Consider the following 18958-nt stretch of genomic DNA (forward strand, 5'->3'; position numbering starts at 1 on the left):
TGTCTGTTATTATATCAAATGGGTTTTAGGAAAGATTTGTTATAAGATACATTTAACATTTGATGACAAAATTTGATTCGTGGATTTCAAAAAGCGGCGAGAGCTCATCAAATAAAATATAATACACTGCGTGCTAAGTCAAACATTTTTACAAATTATATATTCAATGCCTATCGACGATTTAATCATTGCAATCCCAAATACACAACAAGCTTTAGGTTAGTTTTAGTACATTAACATATCACTCACAATAAATAATCACCACCATCACCAATCAGCTGTCATTGACAACGATCAGATCACGATCACCATTATTCATTGAGCACCGATCAGGTCATAAATCACCGTTCATTGAATGCTTGATCTCCGTTCAATGAGCACCGATTAGATCACAGATCACGTTTCAATGGGTACCGATTGGGTCAGATCAATGCCATTGTTCAGCGATCACCAACCATCATCCATCATCACCATCATTATCAAAATGGATTACAAATCTTGTTAAAATAATTAGGTACATTTCATGTCATGTGGTTGTGCATGACTACTGTGTCCTCACACAGATTCCTGGTGAAAATGTCTGTTATTATATCAAATGGGTTTTAGGAAAGATTTGTTATAAGATACATTTAACATTTAATGACAAAATTTGATTCGTGGATTTCAAAAAGCGGCGAGAGCTCATCAAATAAAATATAATACACTGCGTGCTAAGTCAAACATTTTTACAAATTATATTTTCAATGCCTATCGACGATTTAATCATTGCAATCCCAAATACACAACAAGCTTTATGTTAGTTTTAGTACATTAACATATCACTCACAATAAATAATCACCACCATCACCAATCAGCTGTCATTGACAACGATCAGATCACGATCACCATTATTCATTGAGCACCGATCAGGTCATAAATCACCGTTCATTGAATGCTTGATCCCCGTTCAATGAGCACCGATTAGATCACAGATCACGTTTCAATGGGTACCGATTGGGTCAGATCAATGCCATTGTTCAGCGATCACCAACCATCATCCATCATCACCATCATCATCAATAATCTAATCATTTTCAAAATGGATTACAAATCTTGTTAAAATAATTAGGTACATTTCATGTCATGTGGTTGTGCATGACTACTGTGTCCTCACACAGATTCCTGGTGAAAATTTCTGTTATTATATCAAATGGGTTTTAGGAAAGATTTGTTATAAGATACATTTAATATTTGATGACAAAATTTGATTTGCGGATTTCAAAAAGCGGCGAGAGCTCATAAAATAAATTTACATTATCAAATAAAATATAATACACTGCGTGCTAAGTCAAACATTTTTACAAATTATAATTGCAATTCCTATCGACGATTTAACCATTGCAATTCCAAATACACAACAAACTTTAGGTTAGTATTAGTACATTAACATAACACTCACAATAAATAATCACCACCATCACCAATCAGCTGTCATTGACAACGATCAGATCACGATCACCATTATTCATTGAGCACCGATCAGGTCATAAATCACCGTTCATTGAATGCTTGATCCCCGTTCAATGAGCACCGATTAGATCATAGATCACGTTTCAATGGGTACCGATTGGGTCAGATCAATGCCATTGTTCAGCGATCACCAACCACCACCTTCATCATCATCATCCTCACAATCATCATCAATATTCTAATCATAATCAAAATTGTTAAAAATCTTGTTAAAATAATTAGGTACAATTCGTGTCATTTGGCTGTGCATGACCACTGTAGTACACACACAGATTCCTGGTGAAATGCATTATTATATCAAATGGGTTTTAGGAAAGATTTGCAATAAGATACATTTAATATTTGATGACAAAATTTGAATCGCGGATTTCAAAAAGCGGCGAGAGCTCATAAAATAAAATTACATTATCATATATAACATTACACTGCGTGCTATGTAAAACATTTTTACAAATTATATTGCCAATGTCTATTGACGATTTAACCATTATAATCCCAATTACACAAAAAAAATATATAACATATGCTTGATCCCTGTTAAATGAGCACAGATTAGGTCGTAGATGTCTGTTTAATGAGTACCGTTGTGTCAGATCACTATTCATTGTTCTGCGATTACAGTCATCATCAATAATATAACCATTATCAAAGTGGATTACAAATCCTTTTAAAATAACTACCTACACTTTGTAATAAGGTATTATATGTAGTGTTCCAGGACATATAGTCGAACTTCAGGAACTGATTCAGGATAACAAAATAAGTAAAAACGTTCACATCGTGCTAAGTCTTATTTTGTTTTGTTTTCATTTTGGGATTTTCAATAAAAAATTATTTCACAGGAACGAGTATAACTATTTTAATTAAATTTCGGAATCTAATTCCTAGTGTCTTTACAAAATAAAAATTTTGAAAACGTCACAATAAAAAATAGCAGTCAGTTTTTTTTTTTTTAATATTCAGTATCTTTGTAATTATTTGTTTGATCAATTTTTACTTATTACAAAATTTATTAAGAATTTTATTTTGTACAAAATCCGTTGACAAACAATCGAGTACAGTTGTGCACCATAATGCAAGCTGAAAATTTTTGCCTGTTTTATTTTCTCCACTAATGTAATAAAAATGATTAATAATAATAAATTAGTAAAAATTATCTCACATTATGGTGCCAAGCCTACTGCTGGATTAAATGTTTTAAAAAACTCGTGTCCTGAATCAGTACTTGAAGTACGATTAATTGGTTCTTGAACACTATATATAATCACTACTGTAGACCACACGTAAATCTTTGTCCAACTATTATTTATTTTAATCTTAATTATTATATCAATTGTGTTTAAGAGAAGACTTGCTGTTATGATTACATTTAATGAAAAATGTATAAGGGTAAGATACATTTATTAAAAAAATTGAATGTCATTTTCTTAGGTTTATTAATTGAAAGCAGCTATTGGACGTGTATTCTTCTGGTTTACGGTGTTAAGTGTAAGTATCAAATTAGGCAGAATCACTGGATGTAAAATATTAATTGGAAGCGATTTTCAGGTTTGTATAGATTGCTACAGATCTCAGAAATCCTGTGGGATGCTCTTATTGGTCTTTGTCATTAAAGTAATATGATATCTTGTTCTCTTTAGAGGACAATATCTACTAGAGTCAACATATGCACTTCCTTCTGCATGATTTTTAGGTTTTTTTTTAAGGCAATAGTATTTTTGAAAAACAAAGCTTTTTTGGTCTTCAGTCATTTGACTGGTTTGATGCAGCTCTCCAAGATTCCCTATCTAGTGTTACTAGTTTCGTTTAGGTTACCCCCTATATCATATATCCCTAACAATTTGTTTTACATATTCCAAACGTTGCCTGTCTGCACAATTTTTTCCTTCTTTCTACCTGTCCCTTCAATATTAAAGCGACTATTTCAGGATGCCTTAAATGTCTCTTCTTTTAACTATATTTTTCCAAATGCTTCTTTTTTCATCAATTTGCTCTGCTAACCTCTTCATTTGTCACAATCCACTTATCTGATTTTTAACAATCTCCTATAGGACCACAATTCAAAAGCTTACAATCTTTTCTTCTCAGGTACACTGATCGTCCAAGTTTCACTTCCAGATAAAGCTATGCTCCAAACATACTTTTAAAAATCTTTTCCTGACATTTAAATTAATTTTGATGTAAGCAAATTATATTTCTGACTGAAAGCTTGTTTCACCTGTACTGTTTGGCATTTTATATTGCTCCTGCTTCACCCATATTTAGTAATTCTACTTCCCAAATAACAAAATTCTTCTTTCTTTCTCTTACTATTTTTACATTCAGTGGTCAATCTTCATTATTTCTACTACATTCATTACTTTTGTTTTGTTCATTTTCATGGGTAGTTCTTGTGTAGGACTTCATTCATGCTGTTCATTGTTTCTTCTAAATCTTTTTTACTCTGCTAGAATTACTATATCTTCAGCAAATCATAGCATCTTTATATTTTCACCTTATACTGTTACTCCGGATCTAAATTGCTCTTTAACATCATTAACTGCTAGTTCTATGTAAAGATTAAAAAGTAATGGGGATAGGGAACATCCTTGTCAGACTCCCTTTTTTATTACAGCTTCTTTCCAATGTTCTCAACTATTACTATTGCTGTTTGGTTCCTGTAAATGTAAGCAATCTTTCTTCTATCTGTATTTGAACCCTATTTTTGTTTTTAAATGTCTAACCTTTTATTTCAGTCTACGTTATCGAATGCCTTTTCTAGGTCTATAAATGCAAAGTATGTTGGTTTGTTTTTCTTTAATCTGAGTGCTAAAATTGCTTTTCTTGCCACTACACTTTTCCTGAAACCAAATTTGTCTTCTCCTAACACTTCTTCCACTCTCCTCTCAATTCTTCTGTATAAAATTCTAGTTAAGATTTTTGATGCATGACTAATTAAACTAATTGTTATTTATTCTTCACATTTATTTGCTTCCTGCTTTCTTTGGTATCATGACTATAACACTCTTTTTGAAGTCTGACGGAACTGCCCCTTTTTTATAAATATTACCAGTTTGTATAATCTATCATTTCCTCACCTGCACTGCACAGTAATTCTACAGGTATTCCGTCTATTCCAGGAGCCTCTCTGCCATTCAAATCGTAATGCTCTCTTAAATCCAGATCTCAGTATTGTTTTGTCCCCTCTCATCCTCTTCTTCCTCAATAACACCTTTTTCTTTCTAATTTCCTCCGTATAACTCAATATATTCCATCCACTTAATCAAATTTTTCTTTTGTATTATAAATCTGTATAGCATCTTTGTGTGAACATTATTAGATTTTAATTTATGCACCCCAAAATTTTCATTAACTTTCTTGTATGCTTTGTTTATATTACCAATGTTCATTTCTCTCTCCACTTCTGAACACTTTAATTTACTCTTATTTTGCTAGTTTGCACTTTATGTTTATAATATTTCTTAAATGCCGATAATTCCTTTTACTTTCTTCATCACTAGCATTCTTATATTTTCTACATTCGTTCATCAGCTGCAATACATCCTCTGACATCCAAGGTTTTCTACCAGTTATCTTTGTTCCGCCTAAGTTTGCTTCTGCTGATTTAAGAATTTCCTCTTTAATATTCTCCTATTCTTCTACATTTTGTACCCTAATCTTTTTTACTCAGACCCTTTGCAATGTTCTCAAAAATCTTCTTTACCTCCTCTTCCTCAAGCTTCTCTAAATTCCACTGATTCATCTGACACCTTTTCTTAAGGTTTCTCAACCCCAATCTACATTTCATTATCACTAAATTATGATCGCTATCAATGTCTGCTTCAGGGTAAGCTTTGCAGTTGATGAGTTGATTTATAAATCTTTGCTTTACCATGATATAATAATCTGATACCTTGCAGTATCACCTGGCTTTTTCCATGTGTATATTCTTAGGTGTTGGCCATTACTAAATTATACTTTGTGCAAAACTATTTAAGTCAGTTCCCTCTTTCATTCCTTTTTCTCAGCCCATATTCACCCACAATATTTCCTTCCTTGCCTTTTACAACTTGCATTCCAATCTCCAACTATTATTAAATATTCATCCCCTTTTGTGTAAGAAATTGCTTCATCAATTTTTCGAATACACACTACCTCATCATCATCATCATCATCATGAGCATTTGTGGGTATATAGACATTAACAATTGTTTCGGGTTCGGCTTTAATTTATCCTTATTACAATGATTCTATCACTATGCATTTTGAAATACTCTACACTTATGTTATTCTTCATTATGAAACCTACTCCTGCCTGTCCTTTATTTGAAGCTGCATTAATTATTCTAAAATCACCTGACAAAGTTTTCCCTCCGAACCTTAAACTAAATTTACAGATCTATTCATTTCCCCCCTAACATTCCATGCTCTGATGTGAGAATATTATTTTTTAATTTTCTGGAGACCTCTTCCTTAGTAGTCCCCATCCGGAGATTCAAACGGGAGACTACTTTACCAACAGAATATTTTAAAAAGGAAGGCACCTCCATTTTTATTATTTGAAAATACAGAGTTATATTTTATTGGAAAAAAGCAGCTGTAGTTTTACATTGCTTTTAGCTGCATAGAACTCAGGTCGAGTGATTTTGATATGGCAGCACCCTCTTTCGGGAATCTATCTTTAGTATCTATAAGAAGTATCTTCAGTATCTATAGGAATCTATACGGTTGCATTTTCGGTCCAGCTACTTTGTATTACTGATAACTCAAGCCCCTCACCATTGGCAAGGTCTCATAATTTATAGAGGGAGAACCCATGATGAAAGTAACAAGGTGTCACCGATGAAGGTAACAAGTATCCGAGAGAAAATTATTTTCTTCGTCCAGGTAAAAAAATGAGTTAGAGTTGTAAAACAAAATGGATAAGATATCAAACCTGAATGCAGAACAATTGTTCTCTTTATTGCAATAGGTTTAAAATGGTTTACCCAGAAAATCCCTTGAATTTCATTTGACTCATTAGAAAAATATGTTTATTGAATATAAAATTATTTTTCACTAAACAACATTTTATTTTAATTTCAGTATTATAAAGTAATATTCATTTTGGTATCCGTAAAAAAATAAGTAATATCTCATTTTCCCGTGTAAATTAGATTATTAAAAGCAATTTCTTTCAAAAATTGTTTTGTGATAATATTTTTAATTAAACTAAAAAGTCATCAATTCTGAAGATTGACCAAAATAAATATCATCTTTAGTTATAAAATTTTGACGTTGCACTTCATAAGATGTGTCCCCTGTTTCTTTGTTTAGGTTTTCATTCATTATTTTGAATTTTATCTTAATTAACAGTCAATTTCAATCTTAAGAATCAATAGACTTTTATAAAATATTTATTTTTATTAAGGATTATTAAAAAAAAAAATTTATTATATTTAATAAATATTCGATTGTTAGCTCGTTTAATCATTATCATGTATTTAACATTTTTGTACAACTAAAAACATTTGTCCCAATCCCTTACTTATATTTTCAAATAACCCGGTAGAAAATGAGATTTTGGGACGAGCATATACGCATGCGCGCCGAATACTGTGCGCAATGCTACACCTTGTTACTTTCATGGGAGAACCTAGTTTTAAAAATGCAATACTGTGATTTTTGTAAATTGAGGGAGAGACTTGTTGGGTTGGGGGAAAAAGAAGGGCTTTGAATTTCCCTAGCCTATTTGGTATTTTTATTTTTTTGAAAGTAAAACGCATCACAAATAATTGAAGGTAAATTTATCCTTTGAATAGATTTACATAAAAAAATACGGAATACTTCTCAGCTAGAAGTGCAGCATTTTTACAACTTGTAATACCAATATATATCCAAATTTTATTTTGTATTAGAAGTCACACCAAAGTTTAGCAATTTGATTTTCATTTTTTCCTATTACCGAAGATTACCTTGCGCGAACATTTACATGCCGATGTATTTTACTAAACATTTTTTTTGAATAATGAACAGTACTAAAGTAATATTTAATACATTTGTACGGATGTATATTTTAAGTTAAAAAGGCAGTTGTCATCATTGCTAGAGTTATTAGTGCAGCTTCAAGTAAACACTCTGGGATTGTCAATTAATTTTGAGTTGATAATTCGTTTATTTTGTTTTTCTGGTTAATTACAAAAAAGGCCTGAAAATCCAAATAAATATACTTAAAAATCCTGCAGGTGGCACAGGAATAAATGAAAAAAGAAGGAAGCGTTAATATGTTGACTCTGTGCTAGTTTAGATATAAGTTGAGGTGACATTTCTAGGTTATGTCATGTCAAACTTCAAGAATGTAAGTACAATTTCATAACTGATTTTATTAGTTCCTCGCAAATAAAATGAAAAAAAAAACTGGAGCATTTGAAATACAAGACAATATTAATAACAAATAAATTTAATTTCAACTACATCAATACATAATAACCACATGAAAAAGACAAGAGATAGTACACAATGCATTGTATTAAATATAAAGCACTTGTTTAGTGTGTACTGATATTTAATCAGTTGTAATATGTCAGTAAATTTGCTCTGTTATTGATAAAAATATTACTGTAGTTGCATATGAAAATATGCTACCTACAAAGAGCTTGACCATAGATAGAAATACCAGATTAACAATTACAATTAAAACATTAAAATGATAAACTACATTCACACTCACACACTGTTTTCTTCAGTTATCTTTCTCTCACACAGACAACACAGCATACTTGATTTGTACCTTGTCAGAGTTAAAAAAGATACAAATTAAATTTAAAATTGACAACTATTTCATTTAGACTAAATCATCACTGAATATAATGCTTCCACCTTAACAATTGTAAAGTAGAAAAAACACTACTTTAAGTTGATTCAGATTACAGGTACTTCTTACACTAACAGACAGGTAATTAAAGAACTTAGGTTGGAAAAAGAAAGATATCTTGAAAGGATGTACCATAGGCCTTACAGGAATAAAATATTTCCTGTAAAAGTCTGCCTATTATAAGAAGCCTCATCGACTGACTTAATGCATATCTCAGCTAGAAAGATAATCTTCTAGTTTATTCTGACTCATTAAGAAGCTATTGTTTACATCATTATCACTCTTGCACAGCAATATACTATAAATACCTCCCATTATTATTAACATGAATTTAAAAATTCATTTCTCGTAACTGGTAAAAATGAATTTGCATAATATATAGAACCACAAACACCATTTTTTCACACGCCCATAGGTATCACTCGTATCCGCATTATCGATAATGTACAGACAAAACAAATCTCTCACACTTGCATTCATACACACTCATACCATACACGCATTCCCATAACCAAAAAGAAAAAATCATCAATCTATCTATCCAGAGAAAGATACTACCCCTATGAAGCTCCTAAACAAATTGTAGGTTAACACTTAAAATGTTGTAGATTCTCTGAAGTTTGTAAGTAATTAAAATTTAAATTATGTAATTCAGTAATTGACTGTTTCTACATAATACACAAGTAAAAATGGAATTGAAAAACAACCAATAATTGAACTCGGTAGTCCCCTTTAAGTCTTAATTCACTAATTTATGATTTAACAATATGTTTTTGTTACATATGTATTTAATTATTACCTAATAATTATTATTAAGGTATTTCAGTACATACCTTTAAGGATTTAACTCAATAAATTTAACAATAACTTAATTTAATAAAATAACTTATCTTCAGATGTATTGCCATTTATTTATGGGATCATAAATTTTCCCATTATGGAACACCACTTTTCTCTATACATTTGGCTGGCCACCTTGAAGATCTATTACTTTTCAGGAGACTTAGATTCATTCATGTAAACAAGGTTATACTGATTCTCCCAACCAATATGAAAGTTTAACAATTTTACTTTAACTTGAACTCGATTTTAGTTCAAAAACTATTGAATTTGACTATAATTTGATGTAATCTACAAGTGTCAGCATTTCTTTAAAAAATTTTATGATTGCCAGTCATTACATCATTTAACTGAAACCCAGTTACATATGATACTCTATTTAAAATAACAAAAATATGCCAAAGTTTCCTTAAAGGAGATCCTGGATTATAGCTTATACAATTCTTTCTCGAGTACTGGTTTACATTATTATTTTTAGTATTTAAATTTTTTTGTTCTATTTTTTAATTTTCATCATTTATTTCCAACAGTTTATTAGAAAAAGATTTTATATCATCTTGTTTTTCCATTTTTGAATTTATGGAATTTCATTTCATAAATATTATAAATTGATTTAATTATATCATTTTTTTCTTGTTTTCAGTTTTACAATTTCCTTTTCAATGTTATCAAATTTGGTCATTTAAAATTTCTGAATAATAATTCTGTTAAAAAGTTTACTAAATAAATATTTAATTTTCAATAAATACTACCAGTGTTGACACAGGTAAGGTTATAGATTTTGAAATACTAGAAAGTACTGCCAAGGGAGTGAAAATTAAAAAAAATGTTAAAGAAAAACTGGAAATTACCAGTTGTATGATGAACTATACTGGAGTTAGTGGCCGAAAGGAAGTTGCTAGTGCAGTGGCCATATTTGATGATTGTGAGTAATAATAATAATAGGTATACAAAGTACTTGGGTGATAGTGGTAGCGATTGCAAAGCCTTCATTTAGGTACTCAAAAGAAAGCTGTACATTGATTATGTTCCCATTGTAAAGCTGGAATATATTGAGCACATACAAAAGTGAATGGGATCTCATTTGAGACGGTTGCTTAAAGAATAACTTGCAGAATTATTTTAGTCTTTTTATTCAATTTAGAAAAAATGTGAAGAAATGCTTTAAATAAAGTATCCATTTATCAAAGACTGCAGAAAAATTGCTGTTGGGAAAAATTTCTAGTGCAAATTCAGTCGATCCAAAATCACAGATGAACAATAAAAACACTATTTACCGCCAGCTGTAGCTTAAGTTATAAAATCGAACTTTGAAAGTCTATCAGATGTGAAAATTTCCATAAAAGGTTTCTATGGCAGTACCCAAAATCCTTAGGAATCTTTCAATAGTGTCATCTGAAATAGACTTCCCAAATTGCTTTCATTGGACTTGATGCACTCAAAGTTTAGTATATGATGCTGTCTTGTCTTTTAATGATGTTGCTTAGGAAATTATGTTTATATAAACACTTAGTAATTGAACCCAGTCATAGTGCACTAAATATCCTCAAAGAAATTAACAGAGCAAGAATAAGTAAAGGACTATTTCATGCAGTTAAAAAATGTAGTACTATGAAGAGAAAGAAAGAAGATGATGATCCGATATATGGGCCTGTCGTATTTTAGAGTAAATAAATTTTTAATTTGAGTTTTCTGGAAATTCTTATTCTTAGGTAGCCTATACTACGTACCCTTTTTAATTAACCATTTTTAATTCTAGTGACAGGTTGATCTCATAGAATCAAATACCCAGTTTAGTAGTATATTTTCTTACAGGTTTTATTTTTTGTATACATGTTATGATATTAGAATGAAGGGATACTAAGGGTGAAATTGGGTAGAGAAAGGGTATGCATCGTATGCAACTATAGCCTTTAATTTTTATAAATATATTAAGTTATATTGACATTGATTACATTAATTGGTCCTGGGTAAGACTTTTAACTACTCCAATCTACTCCTGATCATTCTCTTGAAGAGGTAGGAACCATGGAAAGAGATTGGAAACCACTCACAAATATTTGTGGCCAATACAATTTCTAAGAAGATTCAATAGCCATCTTTTTTGGTACTTCTGGTGCATCTTTTTGGTACTTCTGGTGTTTCTTTTTTTGTAATTTGGTGCTTCTTTTTTGGTACTAAATTGGATGTAAGCTCTACGTGTGGTAGTATATGGAAACAGTATTTCCTTACTAGAATTTGCATAATAAGCCAGAAATTGGCTTTCATGCATGCTGGGGAAGTTAAAATTATTTAGATTTAATTTTATCATTACATTTTTGTAGTGTTAGCCCACCTGACTAGTCTTGTGGTTAACTTCCAGTCGCAGATCAGTTGTTTAACAGCTGATTTTTGAAGTCGAAGGTTCTGAGATTAGAATCTTGGTAAAAGCTAGTTGATTTTATACTAGATAGTGGATACAGGTGTACTTTGGTGGTTAGAGTTCAATTAACCACATATCTTAGGATTGGTAGGTCTGAGACTGGTACAATACTACACTTCATTTACATGTCACTTATATCATCCTCATATAATTGGCCCATGGGGGGGTTGCTTATTGTTTATTAGATGAACAGATTGCAATGTACACTTTAGGAATGTAAAAAACTTTTGAATAGTACTATATTTTTCTATATTATTTTTCTTTATAGTTGATTTTATTAAAATCTTATTTAAAAAGTAAAAGTTATGCATGAAGTTTAATATTGTTATTTAATCCATCTAGAAAGTATATGCAGAAATTATCTCAAAATGAATTTAGCAATGTACAAACTAACCTCCGCTCAGATACCATGTAATCAAGATATCACCACATATCCTTGAATCTGATTAAAACATAGGAAAACCATTATTGATAGAAACATAAATGTTAAATAATTTATTACTTCTAGAAGTCTGGCTCAGATAAAATATATTTTTGGTATGCATATGTATTTGTTGGTACTTTTATTTAAGTTCAAAGCAGAAGGAGAGTGATAAAAATTCATTTATGAACTATGACTTAGGTAGTTTAGTTAAATACGGTAAAAAAAAATTGTTATTTTTGGTGTTTCCATCCTAGGTAAAGTTACTCTAAACCAATAATGAGCATGTGCTCTCTGGAACTAATTTTGAAGCTATTGCCTCTTACTGCTTTTTTCACTGGTAGATTGTCGTACTTACTACCAATATCTTTTTCATTCACTTGATGATGGGTTATGTGGATGCAAGTCAGATGCTCTACCTCTACCTGAAGTCACTGAGACCTTGACAGCCAGTGTATAATAAGTGTAGGTCATTTGTGGTATTTATTTCAGATGTGGTGGCTGAACATTGAACCTAATGACTTTAAGTCCTGTCAGCTGAAGCTTCGTACACTCTCTTAAAGTGCAAATGCAAATAGCCTTTCTTTTAATGTTAAGTCTTTTATTAGCTTCATTATTAGTCCATTGACTATTTCTGTTATTTTTTTAATTTTTACATGAGCTGTATGAATAATTATGAAAAATTTTAGTAGTTCAGTATTTTTTATAAAAATCTAGTACCTTTTTTCAGAGGCATTATATTTATAAAAATCAAATGTCATTTATTGACTAAACACAAGTAAAATTTAATTAGCAAAATTATTTCCTAACGACTTGATTATCATGTAAATTTTAATCATCACTGTATGAACCCTGCCAGGGGAATTGCCAAACTTAAAGTTTTTCATGCTAGCTCACGCTCACAAGCTCATTTCATTTCATTATGTTCTGTGTTTGGGTTGCATATGTAGTGTGATGGACTACTTCTATAGTATTACTAATTATTTTTAGTGGTAAGTGTTGTATTGTGTGTATAAAAAATTCATATACAGTATAATGAGGCTGGAAAAAACACAAAAAAATATAGTTTATATTTGTAATTTCAAAGAGTTGGTGATCATCTAGCTGAAAGAGTTGCTTGACACACAGGGCAGTAATGTGACTAAATATGTAAATAGTAATGATTCACTCTCAGATACTAGTTCACCTATCTCAGCTAAAGAACAAAAGTTTAGTAGTGCTTGGTTTGATGAACCCTATTAAAATCTTGAATTCAGCCTAGTGATAACAAAAAACAAATGCTGTATTGTAAATACCGTAATACCAAAATTAACAGTAACGGAAGCCTTATTCTTAGACATGCAAACACCCCTTAGTATAAAGTAAATGTAGAATGTATAATCATCATCTCTAGTATAGCCACCATTCTATTGACGGCATCTGTTCCTCATTACATAATAAAGTTACTGAAGCAGAATTATAGAGCACAATCTTCCTTTAGTATTAATGAATACACTACCATCAGTTAATTATTTTGTAAGTTTGGACCCTTTTTTTTTACATTTAAATGGTATTTAAAGTTAGGGGTAGCTTTCTTTACTATTGTTGGTGCTTTTAAATTTTTACAATTTTTAACCACATTTAATATTTTAATTATTGCATTCCATGTTTAATAAGTACTGCTTTAATGGTTGATGCTAGAAATATCTATCAGAAAAACTAAAGAAAAATTCTTTTTGATGAATCAATTCTTTTACAAAATTATTAACCGTTTCTATTTGGCATTATGATGATTCAAAAATGGTAGAAGACTCATTCCTAAGCATCACCAACATAAAGTTAGTAGTTCATTTTTGTTAAAAGCAATTATTTTGCTGCTTGAAAAATTAGTACCATTCACAAACTTGTTAGGATTTACCGCTTATAATGCCTCTGTGATGATGGGACAGCATATAGGAATTCAAGCTAGGCTTAAAGAGTTGAATGAACATTTATATATATATCTAGTTGCATTTATCACAGCTTTAGTTTGTAAACTTCAGAAGTTTGCACTGTTAATACCTTCCAAATGCTTTTGAAGAGCTCTGTAGTGTCATATCCAATTTCATTCAAAAGAAACCAAAAAGATAAGAAAAATTTAAAGCGATCCAATATTTATTGAATCTTAAAGGTCATAACTTTAGCTGAAATACAATGGTTGTCTATGAATGATGTTCAAAGGATTGTAGAACAGTGGAATGCATTACTGTCTTATTTTAATTTTTGTGTTGTAGAAGATGGAATAGAGCAAGCCTAGTCAACTTTACATGCTTTCCAAAATCCTGTCGTAAAAGGATATTTTTTATTCGTTGCAATTTTCCTACCACATGACACACGTGTATCAGGGTACTTCATATAGGCTTCACCAGTTGCTCTTAATTCTTGCAGATAATAAACACTTCTTTCTTAGATATTGAGAATTATATTTAGAAGTTAGATTGTAGGCTTATACTGCAGCTGAAGAACACTGAATAAATTGAAAAAACAAGGAATTTTAAGTCAAGTGTCATCCTGTTGGATTCTGCAAACAGGTTTTGAAGAGGGTAAATTTTTGCAATCCTCTTTTAAGAATCTGTCTATGTTGAGCCCAGAAAATTGCAAAAGAACTGTTAGTATCAAGAGAATCATTAACTGATTCACCTAATGTAATTGCAGGAAGTGTTTATGAAGATTTAGGCAGGGAATGGCAGTTAGCAAAGTTCACAGAGTTATCTGTGAACATCCCAAATTTTACAAAATTTTTGAAGGCAGTGCTCTGCTTACCACATTCTTCTGTTGCAACAGGAAGTGTATTTTCTAGTGTTGCTATTAACAAGACCAAATTGTGAGACAAACTCCTATCCTCTACATTGTATGGGTTCCTTCTAACAAAGGAGAAACTGAAACGTTCATCAACCCAAAATTTATACATTTCAAAACTGTTTATTGACCTTGTAGTCTTCTAAGGATTAAGAGAAGGCTAAAATATTTGTATTTTGTACAAAAATATGTTACAATAAAATAATCTGATCTAAGTAACATAATCATTATTATTTTTACAATAATAATTTTCAATGTTTATTTTTCTATTTACCTAATTTTGTAATTACGAATTTTTTTTGTTTATTTTTGGTTATACTATGTGATTATTCCATGTAAGTTTTTGATGAATACTACTGTAGGTTTAATTTTAATGTAGGATTGTAAAAGATACACATGTAATATTTTCATAGCGTGAACGATAAACCAACCAGAAAGCAGTTACGATAAGAAAACATTAATCAAACTTTATTTCTTATTGGCCTGTTCTAAAAATAATTCAAGTAAAATAAGAATTCTAAAGAACTTTTATAAGTTTAGTAAATTACTGATAAGTCAAAACAGTTTTGTTTTATATCAGGAAATTTCGATGTAAATCTTCGGAACTGCGATGTTGACCACTCACACTCACTGAAAGGTGGTTAAATAAATGATCACTTAAATTTACATTACATTCAATAATATTAATGTTACTGATGTACAAACGGTTCTGTATATGAAAAACAGAAAAAAGTAAACACTTTTTCCACAAAATTTAAGTAAAATATACAAATTTATTTTGCAACCTTAAAATAAAAAAAAGTAACTTCGACAAATCGTCAGGCTCACTACCTTCGTCGTCACGGAGATTTAATTTTATTTTTGCAGCCCTTGTTTCACATAATCGTCTTCCTGAAGTTTTTCAGCATGACTAACTCATCTAACCCAATCGTCACTGGTTACCGTTCAGTGCATCATTCAGAACCACTTTAATACCTTTCATTATAAAATTATTGTTTCTATCAGTAACATCTCTTAATCTAAGCCCGCAGAAGTTCAATTGGGTTAAATTGACAGTGGTATGGTGGAAGGCGTTGTACTCCGTGACCCATACTTGCTGTAAACCTCGTTGTATAGTTTGGCATTATTAATAAACCATACTTGGCCGATCCAGCATGACACAAAATTAAACGGCAACCTTTACAGACAGGAACCTTCAAGCGTGTACTTGACAAATTTTGGCAAATATAATTTTTCGAGTGGTTTTGATTTACCAAAGTTTCATCCAAATAAATAACAGGGTGAGGATTTTCTTATTTCGAATATTGTACATTTTTTGATGGATTACCTCTCGTAATGAAACAATATCTTGCCTGCCTTTCCATTAAAAACTATCTACCACCGTAACAGTTTTTGAATGAAATCCTAGATCCTTAAAAATTTTCCTTAAAGTGAATACGCTACCGCCGTAATTAATTTCCTCTTGCAACGTGTGTTTTACTTTGTGGCGCTCTCATTACCCTTTGCAGTAATTAATTCGTTCAACAGTTAAGAGAGAAATACAAGCATGTGCTGTAGCTTATTGAACGTTGGCAAAATACGTAAACTATCACTGGATGTTTTTAAACTTTAAAAATAACAATAAATATTATAAACTATGTTTTTACTCTTAATTTGTAAATCAGGTGAAACTAGACATTTTTTAACAATAGAACACACACACCCAGGCAGAGAGAGTGTCAAGTGAATCATTCCTAGTCACAGTTATAAGACACGTACACGGCACTGTTTTCGCAGCGCTTGTACACGGTCACGCGGAGTAGGAGAGTTGGGTCATAGTCGGTGTGAAAAGGCAAGTAAGTAGACGCTACCGACAGTCGGTGGGAAAACCGCCAATATAAATGGAAATGAGTAAAATTTACAGCTAATGATATAAATATGATAAGACAGATTGAAATGTAAAACTACTAACGACATATACGGTAAACAATTTAATGTTACATATTATTACTCAATCCATAAGTAATTTGTATAACGATGTTAGGAATTCAAAAAATGAAAATTAAGAAATGTCTCCACTTTTGAAATAAGACCCATTACGATATGAAATTACATTAAGGTAAGCTGGAGGTGTACTGATTAGAATATAAATTAGATTTTCTTCGTAAATTCTATCAGCAATATTAATAGGCCATTACATGAATAAATTTTAAGTCTTAATTACAGACCGATCGAAATAACTCATTTAGAGGGGAAAAAATTGTTACCTGGACTTCTATAATTGGAAATGGTAAAGTGGCTTATAATAAACGTAAAAAAAGTATATGCTTGATTGGGGGTAGGTGGAGGGTTAATTTGAGTAGTTGAAAAGGGGTGAAAAATGGTATTATTGCGATTTGAGGCGAAAGTTGACGTCAAAAAAAATTGTGGTTATTTAAGATACATAAAGGTGTATACTTTCACAGAGTTTCTTCAAAACTTTTGCGGAAATGAAAAATAAAAAACGAAAAAAAGACGTTTTTTCGCATTTTTCTTGTAAATTTTGAGGTTATGTTAAAAAGTGACCTCTACAAAAATTGTAAATTTTTCAATGATCTACAAATTTTGTGTTGGAAATTTCTTTTTAACCCTCCACCACTTCCGATCACGCATTTATTTTTTTTACGTTTATTATAAACCTCTTTACCATTTCCAGCTAACAATTTTTTTTTCTCTAAGTGTAATTTGGTTGGAATTTATGTTTTCATGATTTAAACGCCAATTGTAATACAGACAATTCGAATAATTAATATTTAAAAGTTTCTAAACAGCCAGCCGAATGATAGTGCAACAACACATACACACACACACGCCCACCCAGACCCGGCAGTACCTGAAAAATTGGTTGGAGAAAATAAACTAAAGAGTAAAAGAATTAAGATTTTTACATTTTAAATTCATTGGCTAACTTGCGAGACGATTTAAAATGGATTTTATAAATGTTCAAAAAATGTTATATTTCCTTATGTGTATGTTGTAATCGGTTCAACTAGTGAACAATAAGCATCCTAGTAAAGTCTGTTATTTTTACACGGATTTGAATACTAATTTGTGGACACCGGTGTATTCTGGTGGTTGGGTTTCAATTAACCACACATCTCAGGAATGGTCGGACTGAGACTGTACAAGACTACACTTCATTTACACTCATACATATCATCCTCTGAAGTATTTATCTGAACGGTAATTACCGGAAGCAAAACAGGAAAAAGAAAGAAAGTGAACAATAAGCAACCCCTCCTCCATGACGCATTGAGTTGAGAATGATATGTATGACATATACGTGAAGTGTAGCCATCTACAGACTCAGGCCGTCCATTCTTGAGATGTGTGGTTAATCAAATCCCAATCACCAAAGTACACCGTTATCCACTGTCAAGCATTTAAATCCGTATAAATGCAACCGACCTTTACTAGGATTTCAATCTGAGAACCTTCGACTTCGAAAATTAGCCGTTAAACAAATGATTTGCGATGACGTTTACCCCTAGAATCAGCTTGGTGGGATAAAAGCGAAAAAAATATTTTTTTAAAGCATAGACTGTTTGAGTGCGATGGGCAAATCGAAGGTATAATGGTTTAAAGTCCTATTGATAAAATTTAAATAATAGCAAAAACTACCGTTTACTCGGTTTTTTAAGCAAGATATTGATAAAAAAAGGAAAAAAATGTGAAGTCATTTTTTTGCGATTGGTGATGAATATTAAATAAACATTTTTGGTAATTTACAGTCTCGATAAATAAATCTTCAAAACATTTTGCTAAATTGCTCCAGTAAAGATTTTAAATTTTATGTCACACAAAACACCCACATCCTTTTTATCAATTTTGGAAACATTTTATAAATTTTTTACTTCCGAAGCTAGTACCTGCTTACCAAGTTTGAAAAAATCGGTCAGCGGGGTCCAGAATTATAAAGCCTATCAAGGCTTGGATCGTCGGGAATGGTGTGGTGGCCGGGGATCAGTATAATGTTTAAAAAAATTATAACAAAAAATAATCTTATTGAAGAATTAAATAAGAACAGATGGTTTTTCTCCATAGCAGCTCAAAAGTTTTTAGAAATTAAATATTGTAATAAGGAAAGAGTAATATGAA

The 18958-nt window shown here is 31.1% G+C and overlaps 1 protein-coding gene across 1 annotated transcript in view; it reads left to right on the forward strand.

Annotated features, from left to right (window-relative positions):
- Positions 1 to 7496: 7496 nt before the first annotated feature.
- Positions 7497 to 18958, forward strand: part of LOC142331517 (uncharacterized) — a 39247-nt gene continuing 27785 nt past the window's right edge. Inside the window, exon 1 of the mRNA XM_075377487.1 lies at positions 7497 to 7826. The gene's annotated coding sequence lies outside the window, so the exon portion shown is untranslated. The remainder of the gene's footprint in view (positions 7827 to 18958) is intronic.

Source organism: Lycorma delicatula, chromosome 10 (genome assembly GCF_047948215.1).
Source record: "Lycorma delicatula isolate Av1 chromosome 10, ASM4794821v1, whole genome shotgun sequence".
Lineage (NCBI taxonomy): Eukaryota > Metazoa > Arthropoda > Insecta > Hemiptera > Fulgoridae > Lycorma > Lycorma delicatula.